Raw genomic sequence first — 6,117 nt, 5'->3', positions numbered from 1 at the left:
ACGCACGCGTCTGACGCTCTGAGTCTAAAATTCCATCATCTCCATCACGGCAACGTAAAAAACATGTTTAGCATTTTATGACTTTTGGCCCTGTCGCCATTTTGTTTTACTAGCTTGGACGCAAAAAAAACATTAAATATGAAAAAATAAACATTAAAACATTAAAACAAAACAAAAAATTGTTGTGTTTTCAAATCCTGCCAACCAGTATTAAATTCTACACTTTTTCCGGGAGAATTGTGACATTTTTTCAATTGCATGCTTTAATTTTAATTTTAAGTTTGTTTCTAAACAAATTATTTTTCCAACCAGCTTTTAATGACTTAATTTAAACTTTTTACCTTGAAATTAAACGTGTCGCCCTATTTTTTTCACCAATTGTTGATTTTTAAAGAACATTTTTCAAGTTTAAGCAGGATGCTAACACTCGTACATTTCTGTCTAAAAATATAAAAACGGATGGAAGTTGTCTGACCTCCAGGGGGTCCGTCACGATCACGAACATCCTCGGGCCGTCTCCAGAAGAAGAACTCCTCACCGAAGCTCATCTCGAGTCTTTTTCACCAAGTCTTTACTCTGAGTACAAATAGTCCACACCGGTTCAAGTCCAGATGCGAAAAGAGCGATAGAACAATTTAACAGTCTTTAAATAACAGATTCCACGTGACGTCAGCACGTGCGTGCGTGCGCACGGCGCCTAATGGATTTTTAATATTAATCTGAGTGAAGCAGAACCCAGTTACACCATGATGGAGGACATGAACCTGCATGGACCTGGATCTTACCCTGAAACAAACTGTTAAAGAAACAATAAAGACCTCATTTTAATTTACTCACAGGATTAAATCCTGTTAAGAATAAATATGAATGGCAAATATTTAATTTGTTTATTATGAAGAAACATGACCTTGACAAAGAAAATATTTTATATTGTTAATCTGTTTATAATTTATGGTAAATCTCTGACACATCCCTCAGATTTTTGCCTCAGTTGAATTCAGTTCAGTTTATTTTTACAGGTCAAGGATTTATTGATTATAACAAATATTCCTTCAAGAAACCTAATTTAAACCATAAAACCATAATGACTTCTGCTCATTCTAAATTTATCAAATGGCCCAAATCTCCTAAAGTGAAGGAGAATCATTTTAAAATAATAAATAAGATATATCCTGTAGCCATGTTTCTTGAAATAAGATTTAAATTTGAGGTTGATTTGTGTGTCTGTTGTAAATCACAAGATGAATCCCTCGAGCACGTTTTTGTTCATGTTAATACAAAGTGTTTGGTCAAACATCAGAAATTGGATTAATCTCAAACTTAACATTCCTTCTTTTCATGCTGATAACATTTTACTTTATGTGGATAACTTAAGCTCAGCTTTCTCTGATGCCATAAATATAGTCGTACTTATAGCAAAGTATAACATTCAATGTAGTAAGAGGAGGGATAATAAGCCCTCCTTCCTGTTTGATGAACGATTTTAAGTCATACTAATCTTCATTAAGTAGATTAAAAAACTGCAAAACTGCTAAAATCATCTCACAACAGATACAAACTTATTGTTTTAATTAAAACAAGTTTTCATATGTCACGCTCCTTTGTTTTTTTTTTTCTCTTTCATTATTTTATGAAATGTATGACAGCCTTCACGTGTTTGTATTTGTATATTGTTGCATTGTTCGTTTTGTGTTGTTAATAAAATTCTAGAAAAAAAAAAAACTCGATGGGTTTGTCAGCAGGTAAGGGGCGTTTACCTTGGGGTCAAATTGAGGTCGTTGATTGGTCAGTTGCTGACACGCCTACTGGATTGATTGACAGGTTGCGCTGTGGAGGATCGACTCGGTTAAAGAAAAAAAAAAAACCGAGAGCTGCAGCAGCGGCGCTGGGAGGAGGCGGGGCGGCTCAAATGCAGCGGCAGCTCAGCTGTCTCTCTGCAGCGCAGGGCTCCAGGACATGACCAGATATTTTGCTGTTGCCCTCACTGCTCTGGGCCCCTTAAAGATCGTGGGCCCCTGGGCAGTTGCCCAGTTGCCCATATGGTTAATCCGGCCTTGGCTCCAGGCACTGCCCGTGATTTATTTAGCGTTATGTGATTAATCCCCTTTAACCAAAGCGGTGGGGGCAGGTTGTTCCACATCTTTCTGGACAAATTGTTTGATGAGACAAAGATTCATTCTTTTGGCCTAAAAATGACATAAACAACTGTAAAGCATGGCGGTGGTAGTATCATGACGTTCCTTTAATTAATAAAGACCTGATTTTAATCCACTCACTGGATTAAATCCTGTTAAGAATAAATATGAATGGCAAATATTTTATTCTTTATTATGAAGAAACATGACCTTGAAAAAGAAAACACTTTATACCGTTAATCTGTTTTTAATTTATGGCAAATCTCTGATACATACCTCAGATTTTTGCCTCAGCTGATTTCATTTCAGTTTATTTTTACAGGTCAATTCACAATAGAAGTTTTATCAAAACATTTAAAAAGTCCAAATCACAAATCCAGATTAATCCTTATCAGATCCAGAATCTAATCCAATTAGTCAAATAATTCAAGTTAAACAAACCAAAATCTTTCTGGACTAATTGTTTGATGAGACAAAGATTCATCCTTTTGGCCACAGTGATAAGAAGTCTTTTTTTGAATGAGGCTTTCAAGTCTACAAATGACATAAACAACTGTCAAGCATGGTGGTGGTAGCATCATGATGTTCCTTTAATGTTGTTTCTAACAAAAAAGTAGATGGTTGAAATTTGGACATAACTGGGTGTTGCAGCAGGATAATGACCCAAAACACACAACAAAACTGGTTTCTGATTGGATGAAGCATCATTACTGGTTCCTGATTGGATGAAGCATCAGAACTAGTTTTTGATTGGCTGAAGCATCAGAACTGGTTCCTGATTGGATGAAGCATCATAACTGATTCCTGATTGGACGAAGCATCATAACCGGTTTCTGATTGGATGAAGCATCAGAACCAGTTTCTGATTGGATGAAGCATGAGAACTGGTATCTGATTGGATGAAGCATCAGGACTGGTTTCTGATTGGATGAAACATCAAAACTAATTCCTGATTGGATGAAGCATCAGAACCGGTTTCTGATTGGATGAAGCATCAGAACTGGTTTCTGATTGGATGAAGCATCAGAACCAGTTTCTGATTGGCTGAAGTATCAGAACTGGTTCCTGATTGGTTGAAGCATCAGAACCAGTTTCTGATTGAATGAAGCATCAGAACTGGTTTCTGATTGGATGAAGCATCATAACTGGTTCATGAGTGGCTGAAGCATCAGAACCGGTTTCTGATTGGATGAAGCATCAGAACTGGTTTCTGATTGGATGAAGCATCAGAACCAGTTTCTGATTGGCTGAAGCATCATAACTGGTTCATGAGTGTCTTAAGCATCAGAACCGGTTTCTGATTGGATGAAGCATCATAACTGGTTCCTGATTGGTTGAAGCATCAGAACCAGCTGAGGTTGTCATTCATGTGTACACCCAAGTACTTGTAGCTAGAGACCACTTCCACCGCAGATCCTCTCATGTTCAGTGTGTTGTAGATGTTTTTGTTCCTTCTGAAGTCCACAATCATCTCCTTTGTCTTCTTCACATTGATGTGAAGGTTATTCTCTTTGCACCAGCTCTCCAGGTGTTCCATCTCTTGCCTGTAGCTGGACTCATCATTGTTTGTGATGCATCCCACCACCGCTGTATCATCTGCAAGTTTACAATATGACAGCCTGGATGGGTAGCTGCACAATCATACGTGAGCAGAGTAAACAGGAGGGGTTTTAAACACACATCCCTGAGGAGAGCCAGTGCTGAGGGTTATGGTGGAGGAGGAGAAGTTGTGGATCCTCACTAACTGTGGTCTGTTTGTCAAAAAGCTTAGTTCCCTGTTGCAAATGGAGGGGCTTAGTCCTAGTGTGGATAGTTTGTCCATCAGGGTTTGGGGGATCATAGTCTTGAAGGCGGATGTGAAGTCCACAAAGAGCATACGGACGTAAGAGTTTTTCTGCTCCAGGTGGTTGAGCGCAGTGTGAACCACAGAGGAGATGGCAGCCTCTGTTGATCGGTTCTCATGGTATGCATACTGATGAGGGTCCTCGTTGATGTTGATGGTTGTTTTGATGCGAGTCATGACCAGTTTTTCAAAGCATTTAGCGACTATCGGGGTGAGAGCCACTGGCCGATAGTCATTCAGACCAGTCACTGTAGAGCTTTTTGGGACTGGGATGATGGTGGCAGTCTTCAGGCAGGTGGGAACTGTCTCCAGGGTAAGTGAGGTGTTAAAGATGTCTGCCAGCACCTCGCAGAGCTTATCGGCACATTCCTTCAACACTTTTCCGGGGATGTTGTCTGGGTCAGTTGCTTTGTGTGGATTAATCCTCCTGAAAGTACTCCTTACTTCGGTTGAGGTCACGCTGAGATACTCTTCATCCGGTGGCGAGGTGAGTCTGGTGCTGGGTGTTCTGTTCGGGTCTTCAAAGCGTGCATAGAACTTGTTGAGGGCATCAGGCAGAGATGGGTCTTTGGTGCATTGTTCACTTCTTCTTTTATAATCTGTTATGCACTTGATGCCCCTCCACATGCTCCGAGGGTCTTGTGAGATGAATTGACCCTCAATCCTCTGTGCATATGTGGCCTTGGCCTTCTTAATGCCAGCAACCAGCTCTTTTCTTGTCCTACTCAGCTCCTCTGAGTTTCCAGACCTGAAGGCAGTGTTCCTGGCTTCCAGCAGGGTGCGCACCTCTGCATTCAGCCAAGGTTTTCTGTTTGGGTAGCTTTTAACATGTCTGATAGTAGAGACGGTTTCAGTACATGTACTAACGTAACCCAGAACTGAGGATGTGTATTGGTCAAGATCAAGCGATCCTCCATTTTCAGCAGCTTCTCTGAAAATATGCCAGCCTGTTCGGTCAAAACAATCTCTCAGTAAGGGGCCACTGTCCTGGATCCAACATTTAACTTTCTTTTGTACCGGTCTGGAGCATCTCAGCGAGGGCATGTAAGCAGGAGCCAGGAAGATTGAGATGTGGTCTGACAGTCCTAGGTGGGGGTGGGGTTTGGCTTTGTATGCATCTTTTACATTTGTGTAAACACGGTCCAGCGTCTTGTCTCCACGTGTTGGAATTGCCTCATGTTGATAAAAGCTTGGGAGACAGTCCTTTAGATTCACGTGATTAAAGTCTCCGGCTACAACGTAAAGAGCCTCGGGGTGTTTGCTCTGCAGCGAGCTGATGATATCATGTAGCTCCTTTATAAATTCATCAGGCTGAGTAACTATACAGAAGAGAACAGTCATAAGCATAGATTCTTTATAAATAAAATTATTTCAATTGGAGAGAAAATTCAAACCATCCTTCCTTCTACGATCTCTAGTCCACTGTCAAATGAGACAACTTTAAAATTTCACTAGAGCCTGATTTATGTGTGGACAGTTTTTGTCCTGTTGAGCTCTCTGAATTGTCAAAAATAATAACCTGATCCAAACCATCCACATGTCTGCTAGATCCCATCCCAACCAGACTGTTTAAAGAGGTATTTCCCCTAATTAATGTCCACATTTTGGATCTACTTAATTTGTCTTTAATGAATACTTTCGTACCAAAGCGCTTTAAGGTTGTTGTAATTAAACCTTTACTTAAGAAGTCTGACCCTGATTCATAAATTCTGGCCAACTATAGACCTATATCTAATCTAACTTTCATCTAAAAAATTCTAGAGAAAATAGTTGCAGGTCAGTTGCGTGAACATCTACAAAGAAATAATCTGTTTCAAGAGTTTCAGTCAGGGTTTAGAGCTCATCATAGCACAGAAACAGCACTAGTAAAAGTCACTAATGATATTCTCATGGCCTCAAACAATGGATTTGTGTCTATACTGGTCCTGCTAGACCTCAGTGCTGCATCTGATACAGATGATCATAATATTTTACTACAGAGGCTTGAATATGATAAATGATATTGGAATTACAGGAAGAGCTCTAAACTTGTTTAAATGATATCAAACTGATAGATTCCTGTTAAAAGTCCGTTCCCATTAACACTACGTTACCCATGATGCACTTGTTTGTTTTGTAGTTCCTCTCTCTCGACTTGGG

This window comes from Nematolebias whitei, chromosome 1 (assembly GCF_014905685.2).
Source record: "Nematolebias whitei isolate Nwh7 chromosome 1, NemWhi1, whole genome shotgun sequence".
NCBI classification, from domain to species: Eukaryota; Metazoa; Chordata; class Actinopteri; order Cyprinodontiformes; family Rivulidae; genus Nematolebias; species Nematolebias whitei.
This window is presented reverse-complemented; position numbering follows the sequence as displayed.